The 23,233-nt window shown below is 34.4% G+C and overlaps 1 pseudogene; it reads left to right on the top strand.

Moving 5' to 3' along the window:
• LOC127849712 (glutamate receptor ionotropic, kainate 2-like) overlaps positions 1 to 23,233 on the top strand; it is a 66,202-nt pseudogene that overhangs the window by 37,488 nt on the left and 5,481 nt on the right.

Consider the following 23,233-nt stretch of genomic DNA (forward strand, 5'->3'; position numbering starts at 1 on the left):
TACAGTCTTGATTTAAAAAAAAAAGTTCAACGATTTTTTCCACCAGTTTTTTTTACAATGTAAGCACTGACAGCGATTGCCTCCGACATAATATCGTCAAGAATTAGTTTCACTATATTTTCCGCTTCTGATTTTGTGTTGCCTGCGGTTAAATATCTTAAAATTGAGTTTCTTTGTTCCTAGGATACGATGTTTCCATTTTTAAGGCCTCACGGTTTCGACATTTTCACAACAATAACACGTAGTCACAAAGACACTTTTTTCCGTACATATTATTGTGCTGAAGGTTATACTGAAAGCACTTGGACAAAGCGGAAAGAATCCGGGTATTTCTGACCAGGGTATTTCCGGGACAAATTTACTCGTTATGCAAAGGAAAAATATGATATGCGTAATCGGCAATTTCAATTGGGTTTCGGAACGCATGGTTTTATTTTTCTATGCGTAATCGGCAATTTTACATTGGGTATTTACACAAATGCGCACCTTATCTGTAGCTCTGTTACAGTAATCTGTGAAACAAAGTCACTAATAAAAAAAAAAAATATGTTTGACCACAACGGTGGCTAATAATGTTTACGAAAAATACAAACAATATAGATTTATCTATTACATAACATGTTAGAATTTTATCATGCATTTATAATCACTCATAAAGAGATTTCAATAAACAGTTACATGCATAGACAGTTTTTTTAAGCCAGTGTCTTTTGAATTCAGAAATTAATCAAGATAAACCATAAAATTGGGAAAAATAGATAGTAAACCATAAAATTGAGAAAAATGAGGCATTATTAATATGATTATAAATAACAGAATTACAATAATATTGTTTAAAAGTGCATGATTGAGTGCATTTTTAAATTTATATTATAAAATGCTGCTTGAATTTATTTTTACCTTTCACAGGGCTTTTTTTCCTTCTTTATGAGTGGCCGTGGAAGGACATTTCACAATTTTGAAAAGGACAATTCACAAACCTAACATGGCCGTGAATTTTTACAAAATGGGCCATTTTTCACAATTTTAATAATTTCACGACTCGGTTTTTCACAATTTTAAGAAGTTCGCGACTCAATTTTTCACAATTTTGAAAAGTTTCGCGACTCAATTTGTCACAATTTTGAAAAGATTGCAACTCATTTTTTCACAATTTTGAAAAGTTCGCGACTCATTTTTTCACAAAATAAGGGGGCCAGGGCCGCTTCACAAAGTCAGGAAATAAAGCCCTGTTTCATATGTAAAAAAAGAAATATAATCTGCTAATGCAAAATATGCGTAAGCTGGTTTATGGTCATTTCGTAGCAAAAGAGAAGAAAATAAGTGCATTAAATAAATGAATTCATATTTTTGTATCTGGAATAGTTGTACTTTAAATAGATCCTCCACCCTTTTATGGCCGAATAAGGGCTAAATTGCTTTCCGACTTGAAATGAAAAGGCATATTGGTTGATCGTGTAGCGTTCATGTGCAAAATTTGAGAGCCAATCGATAAAGCTTGTTGATGCCAAAACAGGTAATAATAATAATTTATTATCAGGTACATGTACGCAAGCAAATAAGTATATTTAACCCTTTCAGTGCGGGAACCGAATTTTAAAGGCCTTTGAAAACAGTTTGGATCCAGATGAGACGCCACAGAACGTGGCGTCTCATCAGGATCCAAACTGTTTGCTATTCTGATAGTATTCTTTGAAAAAAAAATGAAGAAAATGCTGATTTTAGAAATTCAGCAGACGACAAATTTCCCAGCATGCAAAGGGTTATTAAGATGCTTAAGGTGTGGAAGACTCATAATCAGGTTTGGTGTCCCTCAAACCCTAAGCGTCTTGTAATTCCTTATGCAGTTTGTATAGATAGTGCCGCATCCTGACACGTAAAGCTTGTGCTTTGTTGGCAGCGTTAGTTGGCTGTTAACAGGTTCATTGTGGTTATCTCCAACATCAGTCTGTCCGTCTGTCCTAGCCACTATCTCCTACACCATAAGCACTAGAACCTTGAAACTTAAACACATGGTAGCTATGAGCATTATGTGCGACCCTGCACTATTTGGAATTTTGATCTGACCCCTGGGTCAAAAGTTAAAGGGGATGGGGTGGAGACGGGTCAGAGATTTTCACTCATTTTTAGCTCGACTAATGTATATGAAATATATATAATGGAGCTATCCTGATCACGTCGGCGTTACCGTTAGCGTGCACATGTTAAAGTTTGTGTACTACCCCAAATATTTTCTTTGTCCTTTAACAAATTACTTTTATATTTTGCATACATGTACTTCTTTACCAACATGACCCTTATCTATAAACAAGAGCAGACAACTGTATCAAGCATTTTGACAGGATTATTGCCCCTTTTATACTAAGAATATGCATACACTGTCACTCCAATATAACGCGGATGACGGGGTCCAAGCCACGCAACAGCGTTATAAACGGAAAGCGTTATAAGTTTTGAGCTAATTTATTTAAGGGGCTATAAAAACAGGTAAAGTATAGCCTATAATATAGTTCATGGTATCGTCATGCTGTGTTGTCAACCGCAAATACATGCATGTAAACCGAATCGTGCGATAACAGTATAACTACCGCTTTTCTAATGTGCACATTTATCCGATAATCCAATATAATTACATCACTTACGAAAAAATAATGTTTAACATTTATGACAAGAAATATGTTTACGAACTTCGTAAACAAATTCATATGCCTACGCCATTTTTCAGAAAAATTAGTACAGTGCATTATGGGACACAGCTTTCATTGGACGAGCGAATTTAAATTTAGAATGAATGCAATACGAGGCAATACGATACATGTACAAAGAAATGTTTTATTGCGTCATACGCAGCATGTAAAAAACGTGCTTTCCATGGACTTTCTGATAACTGGCAAAAATTTAAGTGCATCTCTGTTAACTATTACACTGCGTTAGCATGTAAATAAATCGTCAGGATTTTTAACCAGGTTTTCCAAAGGAAAAAAATGGTTATTAGATTGGCGAATGCGGGCGGGCTGGCGGAACAAGCGTGTCCGGGCCATAACTATGTCGTTCATTGTCAGATTTTATAATCATTTGGCACATTTGTTCACCATCATTGGACGGTATGTCGCGCGAAATAATTACGTCGATATCTCCAAGGTCAAGGTCACACTTTGAGTTCAAAGGTCAAAAATGGCCATAAATGAGCTTGTCCTGGCCATAACTATGTCATTTATTGTGAGATTTTAAAATCATTTGGCACATTTGTTCACCATCATGGGACGGTGTGTCGCACGAAAGAATCACGTCAATATCTCCAATGTCAAGGTCGCCACGACTAAAAATAGATTTAAAAAAAAAACAAACTTATAAAGGGGGTTAATTTTGTTTGTTCATTTCAAAAGTTCAGTTTGACTTTTCTCCCTTTATCAGATTTTTTTTTCACAATGAAAACCTGGTTTTGTGACAATTTTGTCCCTTGTTAAATGTATTTTTCGTATACGTACTGAAACATTAAACACACACAAAGATAACTTTATTTATCAAGCATGTGTAGCATATAATAAACAATAACACACTTACACAGCCATATTTTATACCAACGAAATACAATACACGATAAATACGGAACATAAACAGGTAATAGTTTTAAATAACTTTAATTTGATAATTATTCCGCTTGCACTTGCCTTATTGAAATTAGCGCATCGAACCGCTCTTATAGGGAATACATGTAATAAACACCGACTCGCTTGTTTTCACACCTTTATTGACATTACACAACAGATTAACACCAATTAGCTGTCGAGTGTCGTTTAACCTCTAATCGATTAAAATCAGTTAAACGGGCGGATAAAGCAATCAAGCTGTGATCGCCAGCTTCTTTGAATTTATGAAAATACATGAAGTTGCATAACATGGATTTGAATCAGAAATGGAAGGTTGGAGAAAAAAAGGGATCCAAGGATCCCCCGCGTTATATTGGACACAGCGTTATAACGGACCGCACTATATTGGAGTTAAAGTGTATTATTGATAAATCTATGTTAAAGTTTGCATACCACCTCAAATATTTTCAATGTCCTTTGACATATTGCTTTCATATTTTGCATACTTCATAACCAACATGATCCCAATCTATAAACAAGAGCAGACAACTGTATCAAGCATTTTGACAGAATTATTGCTCTTTTATACTTAGAATATGCATATTTTTGATAAATCTATGTTAAAGTTTGCATACCACCTCCAATATTTTTATGTCCTTTGACATATTGCTTTCATATTTTGCATACTTCTTTACCAACATGATCCCAATCTATAAACAAGAGCAGAAAACTGTATCAAGCATTTGACAGAATTATTGCCCCTTTTATACTTAGATAATTGAACATTTTGCTTAAATTGCCATAACTTCTTTATATATGATCACATTTGATTCATACTTTGACAAAACAACACTTACCTGACATACCACAATGCACTGCACACCCAAACTATCCCCCATGCCCCACCCAAGAATTCCCCCCCCCCCAAATTTTATTTTTATAATTATTTTTGAAACTTCATCTTTTAAATTACCACCAACCCACATAAACCACCCCTCTCCATGATGGCTTACATTAACCTGTCAAGCACTCGAAATCTCTTAAGACAATAGTTACGGTCAATCTCAACCATGCATGGCCGCATTCCCAAACCTGGGGCACCCCCTGGGTCAAACATGCGGCGTGGGAATACGCGTCGGCCTCTGCCGCACCATTCTTCACCATTTGACTTCAAATTAATACTTAAGATTTCTTATGACAACACAGTGTCTCGACCATCCATGTTCACATTACCCACCCCAGGGCCCCGCCCACTTTGGTGGTAAAGATCCCAAGCTATTTCAGCATAATTAAAATCCAAGCCATTTTTGTGGTCAAGACCCGAGCTTTCTCACCATAATTAAAATCCAAGCCAGTTTGGTGGCAGAGACCCCGAGCTATTTCAGCATAATTAAAATCCAAGTCAGGTTAGTGGTCAAGATCCTGAACTATTTCGGTATAATTAAAATCCAAGCCAGTTTGGTGGTCAATTTTTTTTGTGGTAAAGACCCGGAGCTTTCTAACCATAATTAAAATCCAAGCCAGTTTGGTGGCGGATACCCCGAGCTATTTCAGCATAATAAAAATCCAAGTCAGTTTGGTGGTCAAGATCCTGAACTATTTCGGTATAATTAAAATCCAGGCCAGTTTGGTGGTCAAGACCCCAAGCTCTTTCAGCATAATTAAAATCCTAGCCAGTTTCGTGGGGGAGACCTTGAGCTATTTCAGCATATTTAAAATCCAAGTCAGTTTAGTGGTCAAGATCCGGAACTATTTCGGTATAATTAAAATCAAGGCCAGTTTGGTGGTCAAGAACCCGAGCTTTTTCACCATAATTAAAATCCTAGCCAGTTTCATGGCCGAAACCTCGAGCTATTTCCGCATATTTAAAATCCAAGCCAGTTTGGTGGTGAAGATCCTGAACTATTTTGGCATAATTAAAATCCAAGCCAGTTTGATGGTCAAGATCCTTAGCTATTTCAGCATAATTAAAATGCAAGCCAGTTTGGTGGTCAAGAACCCGAACTATGAGCATAATTCAAATCCAAGCCAGTTTGGTGGTAAAGATCCCGAGCTTTTTCAGCATAATAAAAATCCCAGCCAGTTTGGTGGTCAAGATCCTGAGCTATTTCAGCATAATTGAATTCTAAGCCAGTTTGGTGGTCATGACCCCGAGTTATTTCAGCATAATTAAAATCCAAGCCGTTTTGGTGGTCAAGACCCCAAGCTATTTTAGCATATATTTTTTCGGCATAATTTTTTCTTACCCAATTGTTTTCGTACACACATTTTTTTTTACCCATTTTTTTCTGTTTTTTGACTGAATAATGCCCCCTTTTATAGTTAGAAAATTGAAAATTTGGTTAAGTTTTGTGTTCAGGTCTACTCTTATCCTATTTGTGTTAAGGTCTACTCTTATCCTAAAGTATCAAAGATATATCGTCTACTTAATGTTATAAGTCATGTAACTGACATTTTTAAACATTTTATTTCTTTCCCATTTTTGTTTCTTTATTAAGGCGACATACATCAACTATTTAATAATAATTATTTAAGTCTACCTTTTTGGTAAAAATAATGTTTTTTTAACCAAATTTTCAAAATGGACATTACGGACACATGTCATTTGCTGAATGTAAAAAGTAGCATAACTGATATTTAGTTAAATTTTCAGGAGAAGGAAAAAACTGCTTTATTGAAATAAAATAGGGATACTAACAGAGTAAAACAAACACATGGGATATTTTCAGATTTGAATACTGGTATTTTACGCATCTTTAGGCAGTTCTGTGTACCAAGGATAAATACAATACTTAAACATTCATGTACAATGCACAATACTAAAAACCTGAATTGTAACTGTAATGTATTTCAGATTCGGAGATGTCTGTGTTGTTTCTAAGGTCAGGTGAAAAATTAAGTTTATATGTTTATAGGTTTAAAATTGCAAATTGTCCTCTTACTTGCCCTTGTATTTCAAGATAGAATACTTTCCTTCCCAGAGGAAAGAGATCTGGGTTTGAATCCCAGTGGGGGCTTCAGAGGATGATTCATTTTAAGAAAAATAAATATATTTGCTTTACTTTGTCTCTAACTTAACCAAATAACTCTGACAATGCCTTTACAAGTATGCAGTTTTTGATAATTCAATTATGCAAGAAACATGTATAATTTTAGGGTAGACTAAGACAGCAAACTAAGAATGGGCATCCATTTTAGTTTTTTAAGTCAAAACAACAATAAATGCATATAGGAACACATATTTAAATTAAAAATGCAACAATCAGAGGACATAATCAATTAAATAGTAAATGACTACTTTAAATATTTTTGAGCACTGTTTGTTTTTCAGAGATTTGTGAATATGCCGTTTAATGTTCTTCCCATTGAACTAATGCAATATGTGCTATGGAACTGGAATCATATAGTGTTGGAAAGCTGATGTTTCACGTCCAGAGGGTCCTTGCTTCCTGAAAGCTGAAAATTGTATATGATCTCCCCACTCATTCCATCCCGCGAAACCCTTAAGGTGTCGCAAGTCTAGTATGGAATGAGTGATGTATTGGACGTCATCATTGATGACGTTCATTCTAACGAATGATAAAGGGGGCTAAGTTTCGTTAAGCTGGCGAGAATCACTGCGATTTGTGGCGCTTGAAGACTGGCCCAGCACGTTTGCCGAAATTTGACATGTATATGGACAAGAATGCGATCTACCTGTTGGCGTAGGCGTTATACCTGGCAAAAATCAAGTTTTCGAGTATTTTGTGTATAAATACTTTTATGGGAAAGGGCACGCGCACAGATAAACATTGTGACGTCACTTCACAAACAGCGTTAGACATCCGCCATCTTGTAACGCGACAAAGAAACTCAGTGTTATTAATTCAATAAACACAGAAAATATGATTGTGTTTAATTATCATTAATACAAATGTCTATATTTTGTGCAGCGGATGTTTATTCAGACGGATACGACAGAATTATGTAAGTATCATTGTGTACTTTACAGTAGATTTTACTACGCAAGAAATTTATTATATCTCACTGACAAAATGAGCTTGACACATAAACAACAACCGGATCGGATTTACATCCACATAATATTGTGCGAATCCGATGCAATTTAAATTACTAATGTTTGATAACGTTTGATGAATTCGTTATATCAATATGCATTAACTTTCAAGGGGAATAATTATAATTGAAATGTGCGATTCAATGACAGTGTTATATGGGGATAATTAGTCGTTTAGACGTAACAGATAAGTATTTAGTTTGTTGTGTTTCATTTTCAACATAATTTTACCGCTTTTTCCTTAAAGTAAAACAGTTCAGTCGTCATTATATCTTGAATTTTAAATATTGAAATACATGTCGGATATTTCATATTTTCGGACGTTGCTGCGTAAGCTAGTTGTCAACATAATTATTAAGATACATATTTACCTTTTACCATACAATTGTGCAGCTGTTGTCTACTTAATGACGCGCTGTTTAATGTCTATAATGTTTTTCTGCCCGTGATGATAATAAGTCTTTAAATCAACAAACCTCAGCAATGTCAATGGTCTGTCAACATTAGAAAATTATTAGCTAAAGAAACTTCAGCGTACAATTTATATGGTATTGACATACCTGTTCTCTGAGGCCAACTCTGTATCTAAAGTCAACCAGAGTCGTAACATATTTATGTCACGCAATAAATCAAAGAATACTCATTTTCTTGGATACATTACTACATATATTGGTGAATGAATATAAATTACTGCATCGAGGAATATTTTAAGGTTTAAATGTTTCAAATGCATCTAACAATAGATGAAAATAACTCTCATCAGTCTGAAATTCACAATTTTGAAGCCATTGTCGCTTTGTCCAAGACTAGTTTTCATTTGGATACTGTCGGATCATCCTTGACATCTTTTGCTGATATTGTAAACAATAAAACATTACCTTTGTTTTCTGAAATCTATTATTTGTGATTAACAACAAACGTCTGGTGGATTATAAAACTGATTTCAGTGTGAATCGGGTAGTTTTAAATATTTACTTTGAGTTTGTATTTACACTACAATTTGTTAACAAAACAAGCCAGAATATTCTAAAATACCGGGAAATGTCATTCTGAATTTGAAAACACTTGAGCACATGGTATACAAATACAAATTTTATTTGGGAACAAATAATTTTACCGTGTGAAGACCCTACATAAAAATGCTAATTTTGTTCTTACTTGGTACCTGGCGACACACATTTTCAAGTCTATTTTATTAAATTTGGCATAGATATTTATAAAAATGGTATCGTATGAACCATTAGTCATAGTATAAGCAATATTGAAGCCTAATATGCATTCATCTATTATTATTTGGGCACAAATAATTTTTCTGTGTGAAGACCCTACATAAAAATGCTGTTTTTTTTCTTACTTGGTACCTGGCGACACACATTTTCAAGTCTATTTCATTAAATTTGGCATAGATATTTATTAAATTGGCATCGTATGAACCAGTAGTCATAGTATAAGCAACATTGAAGCCTAATATGCATTCATCTATTATTATTTGGGCACAAATAATTTTACCGTGTGAAGACCCTACATAAAAATGCTGTTTTTTTCTTACTTGGTACCTGGCGACACACATTTTCAAGTCTATTTCATTAAATTTGGCATAGATATTTATAAAATTGGCATCGTATGAACCAGTAGTCATAGTATAAGCAACATTGAAGCCTAATATGCATTCATCTATTATTATTTGGGCACAAATAATTTTACCGTGTGAAGACCCTACATAAAAATGCTGATTTTTCTCTTACTTGGTACCTGGCGACACACATTTTCAAGTCTATTTCATTAAATTTGGCATAGATATTTTTAAAAATGGCATCGTATGAACCAGTAGTCATGGTATAAGCAACATTGAAGCCTAATATGCATTCATCTATTATTATTTTGGGCACAAATAATATTACCATGTGAAGACCCTACATAAAAATGCTGATTTTTTTCTTACTTGGTAACTGGCAACACACATTTTCAATTCTATTTCATTAAATTTGGCATATATATTAATAAAAATGGCATCGTATGAACATGTCGTTTTAGTAAAAGCAACATTAAAGCCTAATATGCATTCATCTATTATTATTTGGGCACAAATAATTTTACCGTGTGAAGACCCTACATAAAAATGCTAATTTTGTTCTTACTTGGTACCTGGCGACACACATTTTCAAGTCTATTTTATTAAATTTGGCATAGATATTTATAAAAATGATATCGTATGAACCATTAGTCATAGTATAAGCAATATTGAAGCCTAAAATGCATTCATCTATTATTATTTGGGCACAAATAATTTACTGTGTGAAGACCCTACAAAAAAATGCTGTTTTTTTTCTTACTTGGTACCTGGCGACACACATTTTCAAGTCTATTTCATTAAATTTGGCATAGATATTTATAAAATTGGCATCGTATGACCCAGTAGTCATAGTATAAGCAACATTGAAGCCTAATATGCATTCATCTATTATTATTTGGGCACAAATTATTTTACCGTGTGAAGACCCTACATAAAAATGCTGATTTTTCTCTTACTTGGTACCTGGCGACACACATTTTCAAGTCTATTTCATTAAATTTGGCATAGATATTTTTAAAAATGGCATTGTATGAACCAGTAGTCATGGTATAAGCAACATTGAAGCCTAATATGCATTCATCTATTATTATTTAGGGCACAAATAATTTTACCATGTGAAGACCCTACATAAAAATGCTGATTTTTTTCTTACTTGGTACCTGGCGACACACATTTTCAATTCTATTTCATTAAATTTGGCATATATATTAATAAAAATGGCATTGTATGAACATGGCGTCATAGTATAAGCAACATTGAAGCCTAATATGCATTCATCTATTATTATTTGGGAACAAATAATTTTACCGTGTGAAGACCCTACATAAAAATGCTGATTTTTTTCTTACTTGGTACCTGGCGACACACATTTTCAAGTCTATTTCATTAAATTTGGCATAGATATTTTTAAAAATGGCATCGTATGAACCAGTAGTCATGGTATAAGCAACATTGAAGCCTAATATGCATTCATCTATTATTATTTTGGGCACAAATAATTTTACCATGTGAAGACCCTACATAAAAATGCTGATTTTTTTCTTACTTGGTAACTGGCAACACACATTTTCAATTCTATTTCATTAAATTTGGCATATATATTAATAAAAATGGCATCGTATGAACATGTCGTCATAGTATAAGCAGAGAAGCATAATACGCATTCATCTATTAAAATTTGGGCTCATACAATTTTACCGTGTTAGCACCATATATCAAGTTGCAGATTTTTTTAATATTCGCCACATACCCACAGGCATTTTCATTAATATCTCAGAAAAATAGACCTATATATTAATACACATGGCATCTAAAGAACATTTTATCATTCATGGTTCCCAGCCAACCTGGAAATCAGGGAAAACCTGGAAAAAGACTTTCACTTTTTCCAGTCAGGGAAAAGTCAGGGAATTTGGGAAAAGTTCCTGAAATCAGGGAAAAATCAGGGAATTTTGCTTGGGCAGACTTTCCCAACTTGTCTCGAGAAGTCCATACAATTAAAACAGCAAATTATTTCCTCTGCATGGCTATGGTGACTTTGTAGTATACATGTAGCTTTAAAAATAAGTTATGTCTGCAACTGCTATTTATTCAGGGTGTCTAAAACAAGAAATAGGTCGAAATTATGATCCTGGACGTTTTATTTTCCATCAGGGAAAAGTCAGGGAATTTTGTTCATACAAAAAGCTGGAAACCCTGTAATAAAGCAATCTAGAGGCATGAAATGCATTTTTCTATTATGATATGTCCACAAATTATTTCACTAAGTGATGACCAAGCTTGAATATGAGGATTTGTTGAATATTTCATGCTAACCAACATACATTTTTAGTTGTATATCAGGATTCAATTCCTATACCTTAGTGAAAATGGCATCGGAAGAACATTTGTTCATTGTACTATATGGAATGAAACATTATATCTATCCATCTTATAGTTTATTGCAGTTTCAGTAATATTCTGTCTATAAATGATTTGAACATGATATAATTATAAATCATTGCTAGCAAATGTGTATATATGAAAAAAAAAAAATAGACAAATTATTTTTCCCCATTTATGTATATATATCTATGTATACATCTTTTGTTGTAAACAGTTATGCGACATGTGTCAGAAACGCCCAGTACACATATATGGACAGAATAATTTTTTCACTTACCGGTATGTGGGTGTATGTTGGCTCCACTTCACAAGATACAGTCATTGTAGTTTAATTGAAAAACGCATCTTACAATGTAAGATGAGTTCTGGGTTCAAGCCCCAGCAGTGGCCTATCATGTGTGATATACAGAGCCATTATGATTAAATATACACAGTTATCTTTTTATGTCCCCCACTATAGTAGTGGGGGACTTATTGTTTTTGCCCTGTCTGTTGGTTGGTCTGTCTGTCTGTCTGTCTGTCTGTCTGTTTGCGCCAACTTAAACATTTTGCAATAACTTTTGCTATATTGAAGATAGCAACTTCATATTTGGCATGCATGTGTATCTCATGAAGCTGCACATTTTGAGTGGTGAAAGGTCAAGGTCATCCTTCAAGGTCAGAGGTCAAATATATGTGGCCAAAATCGCTCATTTTATAAATACTTTTGCAATATTGAATATAGCAACTTGATATTTGGCATGCATGTGTATCTCATGGAGCTGCACATTTTGAGTGGTGAAAGGTCAAGGTCATCCTTCAAGGTCAGAGGTCAAATATATGTGGCCCAAATCGCTTATTTTATGAATACATGTACTTTTGCGATATTGAAGATAGCAACTTCATATTTGGCATGCATTTGTATCTCATGGAGCTGCACATTTTGAGTGGTGAAAGGTCAAGGTCATTCTTCAAGGTCAGAGGTCAAATATATGTGGCCCAAATCGCTTATTTTATGAATACTTTTGCGATATTGAAGATAGCAACTTGATATTTGGAATGCATATGTATCTCATGGAGCTGCACATTTTTAAACAATACAATTAAATATAAGGAATAATGTTAAAGGGGCATTGCTGCTTAGCCATTTTTGGGATGTTATTGTGATTTTTGGCCAAATTTGACACTGAATAACACGGTTTATATACATCCCAAGCATAAATGCTTCTAAATTTGTAAAAAAAACAAGTCGAAGTGTGCAGAATATTAAAAATTTGCAACTTTCTGATGTCTAAAGGTTATTAAATGCCACTTAAAGTTTACATGTTTTGTACAAAAGACCCATTTTGTGCTGTCCATCATTGGTTAATGTTTTACGCTTCAGTTCCAAAAACGCTCATTCTGTAGCTTGTTTGGACTATATTCTATAATGTGGCCACGTTTCAGCAGATTCGGCCCAGTGGTTCTGATTTTATACGCCGTGCCTAGCTTTTATTAGTCCACTACCAGTTTCACCGGAGGGGACTTATGGTTTGCACTCTGTGTGTCCGTCAGTTAGTCAGTCAGTCAGTCTGTCACACTTTTCTGAATCCTGCGATAACTTTAAAAGTTCTTAATATTTTTTCATGAAACTTGAAACATGGATAGATGGCAATAAGGACATTATGCACGTGATTTCATTTTGTTCCTACGTCAAAAATTCTGGTTTCTATGGCAATAAATAAAAACATAAAATAAATTCTGACAATGGTGGAGCCGGTAGGGGACAAATTTGCTTGACAATTATGAGTCTTGTTGAGTATTACTCACTGACTTATGCATATGCGCTCGGCTGTTTTAGGAGAATACCTGAGGTATTGTCATAGCCAGCTCATCGTGTCGTGTCGTGTCTTTTCGCCGTCCGGCGTCCGCCATGCTAAAACCTTAACATTGACCCATTGTACCCACAATTTTCGTACCCACATTTTTTTTCGTAACCAAAATGTTCGTACCCACATTTGTTTAGACCCAAAATTTTCGAACCCACATTTTTTTAGTTCCCACTCATTCCATCCCGCGAAACCCTTAAGGTGTCGCAACTCTAGTATGGAATGAGTGATGTATTGGACGTCATCATTGATGACGTTCATTCGAACGAATGATTAAGGGGGCTAAGTTTCGTTAAGCTGGCGCATATAGCCGCGATTTGGGAGTCTTGAAAACTGGCCGAACACGTTTGCTGAAATTTGACATGTATATGGATCAGAATGCGATCTACCTGTTGGCGTAGGCGTTATACCTGGGAAAAATCTAGTTTTCGAGTATTTTGCGTTTAAATATTTTTATGGGAAAGAGCACGCGCGCATGACGTCATGAAAAGCGCTTATGCTAGCTTCCATCTTGCTACGAAACAAAGAAACTGACGTTACGCGTTATTAATTTAATATAAAGTTAGGCGTTTAATCGATAAACAAAGACGTAATAATTGTGTTTGAATATCAATCGGAAGTACACATGCATGTCTTTTGTGCACAGTGTGGTTTTTTAATAAACATGACATAAATCTATGTGTTATTCAACGTATTGTGTGCGACGAGTAGAAGAAAGGTTTACACGGCTAGGCTTTCCGAGATAAATGTAAGTACACACTGGTATTAGAATGGTATTCTATTTATCCGATAATATCTTGAATATAAATGACATTGAGACAATAACATTATTAGGGTTTAATAATTTATTATTGAATCAATAAATAAACGCGAACAGCAAATCAATTAATTTCGTTTGTAGTGGAAACCGAAAGTAAACAAATCAACCGTCAAAATGGCTGACGACATAGCAACGTAGGAATAAACACTCATAAATTATTTACAAAATAAGATCATCAGAAATGATGTAAAGTGAACGCTAATTCGCTGTTTTGTAGATAAGTATACGATCTATTGAAAATCCATAACATTTGACACAAAAACACCCGTGGATATGGAAATCTTTAGCGTAACGAAAAAGCAGACATCACACGGCGTTTTATCTGGGTCTACGATGTTTGCCAATGCCGATAGTATAATGAATGGAAATGCACAAACTCAGTAACTGGCAAGCATATATGCATTAGTAGGTTGTTTCGTGATTATTCAGAAACGACTACATAATTATTTTGGTTCAGCCAGTGCAATTTAACAGAAATAAGTATAAAAAGTTTCTACACCTGACAACAATGTGCCAACTTAATACAAGGTAAGTTGTTTACATTATTTAAAATATTGCCAGCTTACAGTATACAACAATAAACAGCTGGTACGATGTAATGTCATCGTTTTAATTTTAATAAGCGCGTGGTTAATTACCTTTTTTAATCTTATGGATCAATACATCTCTAACACCTTCAATTGACTTGTTCATGAAAAATATACACCCTCAGTGCATGTTATCCCATACACCATCACTCACTTACTAAGGCTCGATTGGTACTAAGGCTCGATTGGTCATTCTCGGCTCAGGTACTTCTTACAGGTACATGTACCCCGGGTACTCTTAACTTTACTTACATGTACCCCGGGTACGGTAAATAAACTTAAACATACCCGCAAATATTAGATTGTATCCGAGTTGTATATCCGCCAAAAATCCGATGTTAAACATGCTACAGATTAACATAAAACAATATTGTTTACCTTAAACAACCTTTTTTTTAAAATCTGCATCAACATGCTTTTTAGTATGAGTGTTGAGAGGACGCCGTAGGAATAAGCAAGTAATCAAGAATACGTCTCTGTTTCTGCTTTTATTTCCTTCATGTATAATGACGATAAGGATTGACGACTAACATTGACGACAATGATCACAAGCATTTATGACTAACACTGACAACAAGCATTGGCGACTAGATGTAACATTGACGATTCTCTACAATAAATGAAATTAACAATAAATAATGAATAATAAGATTATAGTACAACAGATATGCTTTTCAAAGTATAATATAATAGCATACACTCATTAGAATAAGAGGTTTCATAAATAACAATTTGAAACATTTTCAATCAATATCGAAATATCTTATACAATATTTATTACACAGCATGAATTAATTGTTAAAACATAATATAAATACAGAATATGGTGTTCCCCATTTAACGGACCTCGCAAACCAAATAATGTTTCTTTAAAAAAATCTATGGCGTTAAAAAGTGAACGTGCAACGTCGCAGAAAATATACTTGATGACGTCATACAATGATGCGACTTTGAACAATTTAAGATTTAAAATTAAATCACATTAATGATTTTAACAATTAGTTTTGATAATATAAATGCCATTTAACAGAAAATTTACATAAATGTGAACATAATTTATTTTTACAACATACCCGACAACAACCGATTTAGTGTTAAAATTCCCCGGTATGTTTTAGTATATTTACCGTACCCAGGGTTTGGGCCTTACTAACTGTATTATTATTATATCTCACCGACTACCTTTACCTTGTTGTGTTTATCAACCTGAAATTTATGTAAATTCCGGCTTTCTTTACTTTTATTTTTCATTCATTTGATTACACAATTGTTGACGTATCTCGTGGAAAATTATGTGAATCTTTGGATTTTAATGACGACAAGCTGGAAGTGTCAATTTATTTTAAAAACGAATCTAAGATGTATGTACATGTAAGTATTGTGTGTTTGTCATGCATAGTTATGTGTTTTCTAGAAAAAATTGAGTAGCCAGTTATATGGCCGGCAACTATGCAGTAAAACGAAAGCATTTGTGACATTTACTTGATATATTTGGGAAAAGTAGCCGGCATCAAGAGTAAATGTAACCGGCAAAATCACTGGCTGCCGGTATTTAAGTTAAGAGAACACTGATAATAGTAAACTAAATCTCTACGACAGGATTACAGCTTTGTAAAATTGTTTTTGGGGTGATAATGGTTAGCAATTCATACAAATGTTATTAAAAAATATTGTGGTTTAAAATTCATTTTGAGAATGGGATGGAAGAACAGAAAATGAAAGGGTATACAGGGATGAAAATTAGTGGTTTCCCGTGAGCCCGGGGCAAGTAGTTTTGGCCTGGACAACTCAATTTCCAAAGTTGATAGTCTGGCCGGGCAACTTGTTTTTGTTTTTTTAAGCTTAAAACAATTCAGTGCAATCAAAATTGAATAACAATTGACCACCATGGATCAATACTAGTTAAATAACATTCATTATTAAGGAATAGGAAATGATTAAATTCAGACTCATAATAAAACATCATTCATTGAGAAGTGCAATGTCAGCAAATTTATTTGATTATCTATTATTTTATTAAAAGAAAGTATAATATACACATGTACATAATTCTGGGCTCGTTATTCTTTATCTGGGCAACCAACATACTAAAGATGGTTGTCAGTGCGGGCAACCAATAGTAATAAGTTAGTTTTAATCAATGAAATATCTTTGTAACTTAATTGTTATAAGCATTGCATTAAAGTTGTGATTTAGGTAAGCTTGTTGTTTATAGTAAATTTACTTTTTAGCTCGACTATTATATATGAAATATATATAGAGGAGCTATCCTACTCACCCCGGCATCGGCATTAGCGTGCAAATGTTATAGTTTGCATACCATCCCAAATATTTCCTATGTCCCTTGACATATTGCTTCCATATTTTGCATACGTGTTAACCAACATGACCCCGACCTAAAAACAAGAGCAGACAACTGTATCACTTGCATTTTGTAAGAATTATGACCCTTTTTCCACGTAGAATATGCATATTATTTATAACTCTACAGTGTTCGAAATTTGCACTAGCCCGGGGCTTGTTAATCTCGTTTTGGGCTACTGAATTTCCATGGGTACTAGCCCGATTGGGCTATTGATTTTTCAAACTTTTGAAATAAAAAATGCTCAAAAATATTATTTTCATCCATCGCTTGAACCATATCTAGCGTTTATTTAGCGTCGTATCGCGTTTCCTCACCCTTCCGATTATGTTGACATGACGAGAGTTTGAATGACAAATTTTTTTTTGATACTGTGCGAATAAAATGCGGATCTACCCAGGTTGTTCAATTTGCTGTACTTTCAGCAAACCATACAAGTCTACAAATGTTTTTAATGTCCGCCATCTTGGATTTGTAATGATCTATTGACAAATCAACGCATTGAACTATCATATTTTAATAGAATATGTCAACCAAATTATATATTGATTGCATAGTTGCTTGGTTACTTTTTACTGGTTTTCAGTTTAGGCAGTTTAACGATATGCATATTTTATTTCACGTGCAAAGACTTATATTGATATGTTTTCGGACAGTTGTTTCCGGATACGGTTTTATCTGTCGATTTTAATTTATTTTCGACTTTCTTGATAAAAAAATATCTAGAAAGATGAATACACATGCGATTTTACGGATGGTCTGGTTGATATTTTTTCACATTGTACTCACCAGAATTGGACCTAGAAAGACTATAAAAAAGAACAATAAGCTAGGGGGAGGAGACACTGCCCTCTATTCGCTTTATCATACGGCCTCAGACTTTAGGCTTAATGTTTCGGATTTCTAATTTGGGACAAGTGACATCTAAAATTATTTACAGATTGGATAAAAAAACCTTTGCTTCTTGACTGCATGTAAGGTATTGATTGACGAATATCGTCATACATAAATATTATAATCATATTGTGTCATTGAAATATTATAATAACATTTCCTGCTAATTGGGATCAACTGTTAGTTGCAATCCTCATCATTACACCCTACCTGCAATAAAAACTATCCAGAACCGTCAAAAATATAAACTTATTTTAAAAACTTGTGATAAACAGTTCGGGCTAGTAAACTTTGGTTCAGGATAGTGAAAAAATCCATCTGGTAGCCCGAACGGGCTAGTGGTTTAAAAAGTGAAATTCGCACACTGACTTTATGTTAAATTGTGCGTAACACCCCAAATATTTCCTATATCCCTTGATATATTGCTTTCATATCTTGAATAATGTTAACGTGCATATTTTTATTAACGTCTTGTTATTGTAGTGTACATATTTTTCGGATTTCGGACAGTTCATTCATCGAGTATTATTGTTGTGGTTTTGTGAGTAATCTTCATGTAAAATACTGCTGTTTAGATGTTCAGTTTTAGTCGTATATCAGGATTCAATACCTATACCTTAGTGAAAATGGCATCGGAAGAACATTTGTTCATTGCATTAGATAGAATTATTGTTTATTGCAGTTTCAGTAATATTCTGTCTATAAATGATTTCAACATGATATAATTATAAATCATGGCAGGCTAGGAAATGTGTATATAAGAAGCAAAAATTAAAAATAGACAGTTCATTTTTTTCCCATTTACATGTATGTATATTTATCTATGTAGACATTTTTTGTGGTAAACAGTTATGCAACATGTCGGAAAACGCCCAGGACAAATATATCGACATAATGATTTTTTCACTTATGTGGGTGTATGTTGGCTCCACTTCACACGATACAGTCATTGTAGTTTAATTGAAAAATGCATCTTACAATGTGAGATGAGTTCTGGGTTCAAGCCCCAGCAGTGGCCTATCAAGTGTGAAATACGGAGCCATTATCATTAAATATACACAGTTATTTCTTTAAACAATACAATTAAATATAAGGAATAATGTTAAAGGGGCATTGCTGCTTAGCTATTTTTGACATTGAATAACAGGGTTTATATACACCTCAAGGATAAATGCTTCTAAATTTGTAAAAAAACAAACCAGTCGAAGAGTGCAGAATATTAAACATTTGCAACTTTCTGATGTCTAAAATGTCTTAAATGCCACTTTAAGTTTGTTTTTTTTTGTACAAAATGACCCATTTTGTGCTGTCCATTATCGGTTAATGTTTTACGCTGTCAGGTCCAGAAGCGCTCATTCTGTAGCTTGTTTGGACCATAATCTATAATGCGACCAAGTTTCAGCAGATTCGGCCCAGTGGTTCTGATTTTATACCCTGTGCCTATTGAGTATAAGTACTATTACTCACTGATTTATGCATTATGAGCTCGGCTGTTTTCGGAAAAAACCTCAGGTTTTGTCATAGCCAGCTCATTGTGTCATGTCGTGTCTTTTCGCCATCCGGCGTCTGCCATGCTAAAACCTTAACATGAACCCATTGTACCCACAATTTTTTTTCGTACCCATTTGTTTGTACCCAAATATTTTTCGTACCCAAATGTTTTTCGTACCCAAATGTTTTTTGTACCCATTTTTTTCGTACCAAATTTTTTTCATACCCAATTTTCTTTTTTCGTACCCAAATTTTTTTTTGTACCCAATTTTTATTTATCGTACCCAAATTGTTTTCGTACCCACATGTTTTCGTACCCAATTTTTGTTTTGTACCCACTTTTTTCGTAACCACTTTTTTTGTACCCAAATTTTTTTGTACCCAATTTTTTCCGTACCCAAATTATTTTCGTACCCATTTTTTTTCTACCCAATTTTTTTTCGTACCCAAATTTTTTCGTACCCAATCATTTTATTGCCATTTTTCTTCGTACCAAATTTTTTTTCGTACCCAACTGTTTTCGTACCCAATTTTTTTTATTCGTACCCATTTATTTTTTTCGTACCCAATTTTTTTTGTTGAAATAATCGGCTTTCAATTTGATTTGATCTCCCCACTCATTCCATCCCGCGAAACCCTTAAGGTGTCGCAACTCTGGTATGGCGTGTTCCGGCTTTAATTATAATAGTGTTTATATGATGGTTATGTCCTTCTATTGTTAAACGGTATCACTAACAGTTTAATGCGTGCTTCCGATATCGCACGTATTTTCTTCTAATGCAAATTCATATGTTTGTACAAGTTATTATAACGAGTTATTTCATATAGGATCTTGCATGAATGGTCGTTTTATATAGAATTTATTAAAGATTCATCTAAATAAAGATAAAAACGAGGCTTGTCGAGTTTTTATCTTTATTTAGATGACGAGTTTAATAAAATCAATACAAAATGACCACGAATCTAAGATTCTATTTATAACATGACCAACAAATTTTCTTTTTATTTTATGCTCTTTTCACCTTTTATCCCATCATCGGACGTGCATTGTCGAAATAAACAACTGTGGAATAAATTGTCCTCTATTTCGGCAGTGCTGAAATATAGCTGTCACGCGCGGCGGAGAATGGTCATATTACTCGGAATCAACTATAAAGTAATCATTTTTAGTAAAATCGAATCAGATTCAACAAAACAAACAATTTGATACCAAGATGTAATATATTTTTAACACATTATGAAACTCAAAAAGCAAAAAAACATTATTTACAAATATTAAGTGCGCGTACTCGTGACGTCATTATTAACACGTCATACGACACAATGCATGTTCTTTCACGCTAAGGCTGCAGTTTTTTAGTGTGTTTTTTTTTTCATTATTTCTTAAAAATCGGGGATGTAGAAGTATGATAAACAGAAAAACAGGTTAGTTACTGATCTTTTTGTAATGTATTAGGCTCGGCACGATTAAAATAATGAAACAATGTTTGCTTAAAATAACTTTGGGATTTTCCGTGTAGTTCGATTTTTCTATTCTATTTTTAAAGAAATAATTTACGACTAAGAAAATTGATGGGATATATCGAATACTAGATCGGTGCCGAATAAAGCAAAGTTTATTTTGCTCGGCACGAAAATCTGAACAACTCGCCAAGGCTCGTGGTTCAGATTTTCTAAGCCTCGCAAAGAAAACTTTGCTTTATTCGGCACCGACCTAGTATTCTCTATTTATTCACATTGTAAAAAAGATTCGCTGAAATAATGACGTCATTTCGTCACAAAAATGACGTCATTTCACAGTTATATAACTAGTGTAATAACACCCGTGTAATAAACAAAATTGAGCATTACGTTATTTCACTCCGGGAGCGTAGGTTATGTTATAACTATGATTTGAGGTTTCCCGTGAGATAAATATTAAATACACGTAAACATTGCATCGTTGAACGTGTAGGTAACACTCATTTGTTTACGTGCGATATACAAAACAAATATATTCGTTTTTTTGTAATAATACATGATAATTTATAATGAACATTTGCTGTTTTTTATTTCCAGAAAGTTGATATGGCAGCAGCCGCTTTGACCATTGGTTACTAAAGGGAACATTTCGTTGACTTTACAAAACCATTCCTTAATCTGGGTATCAGTATTCTTTGCGTGAAAAGCCGGGACTTGTCAGCTTCATGAACCCTCTCGCGCTAGAGATCTGGGTGTATATTTCCGCGGCATACTTTGTCGTAAGCCTGACAATCTTTATCATCGCGCGATTCAGCCCCTACGAGTGGTACAATCCGCACCCTTGCAATCCGGAAACGGATACTGTAGAGAACATATTCAGCCTCTCCAACAGTTTCTGGTTCTGTGTGGGAACCCTGATGCAGCAGGGCTCGGACATCAACTCTCGTGCGGTCTCCACGCGGATCGTCGGCAGCACGTGGTGGCTGTTTACAATCATCATCATATCGTCGTACACGGCGAATCTGGCGGCATTCCTCACCGTGGAACGCATGGTATCGCCGATCGAGAGCGCCGAGGACCTCGCCGACCAGACGGACATATGATATGGGACGCTAGCCGGCGGATCTACCATGTCTTTCTTTAGAGTAAGTTGATGTCCGATGTATTTTTATTTATTTTGTTCTACTTTAAGTAGGTTTGTGTTTCGTCATTAGTCTATATCGTAGCGTCCATCGTCGTTAATCGTCAATATTTTAGCTGTCACTACTCAAGAGGCCACATTTATCTTGCAATCTTCATGACAATTTGTCTTAATGTACCATGAATCACATTAATTGCCCAATCTTAAAGGGATCTTTTCACGGTTTGGTAAATTGACAAAATTTAAAAAAGTTGTTTCAGATTCGCAAATTTTCGTTTTAGTCACGATATTTGTGAGGAAACAGTATTACTGAACATTTACCATAGTCCAATAAAGCCATTATATGTATCTTTTGACGATTTGAAAACCTAAAAATTATAAAGCGTTGCAACGCGAAACGATTGAATAATTTGGAAAGTTCTGTTGTTGTCGTTTAAATTATCGAAACTACGAAGATTGCTTATATAAGGTATAAAATACTTAGTCTGTGTATACTCGGCGGAATAGCCGAGAGGGCTGAAGCGTTTTTACTTCAGACTAACTCCAGGACTCCGGGGGTCACTGGTTCGAGCCCTGGTACCGGCTACTTTTTTCCTTGTTTTAATTTTATTCTTGATTTTTTCCTGGAGCTTTTAAGATCCAATGTTTACATTTATCAATATAAAGCATTTAATGACAAACTTCAAAATATGCCAAAATCTGTGAAAAGGCCCCTTTAATGAGAAGCGGTCAAGATGTTGTTTACCTTGACATATTATGTTTTTATCCTGATCAACAGTAATTAAAACATAGGTCATATGATTAAATATTAGAAAAAAAAACGTAGAGAAAACAAAATATGTTTTTGTCTGAGTGTTTTTCTTGACCATATCTATGCTAAGTTTAAAACAGGATACCGTGAAGTAAAAAACCAGGTCACAAGGTCCAATCCAATGTATTAATGATCGTACTTCTTGAACTATTCTGATAACGTTAGAGGGGCTGTCAACCACGAATGACGAAAAAAGGAAAAGTTCTAAAATGCC

The sequence above is a fragment of the Dreissena polymorpha genome, chromosome 11 (assembly GCF_020536995.1).
Source record: "Dreissena polymorpha isolate Duluth1 chromosome 11, UMN_Dpol_1.0, whole genome shotgun sequence".
Taxonomy (NCBI): Eukaryota; Metazoa; Mollusca; class Bivalvia; order Myida; family Dreissenidae; genus Dreissena; species Dreissena polymorpha.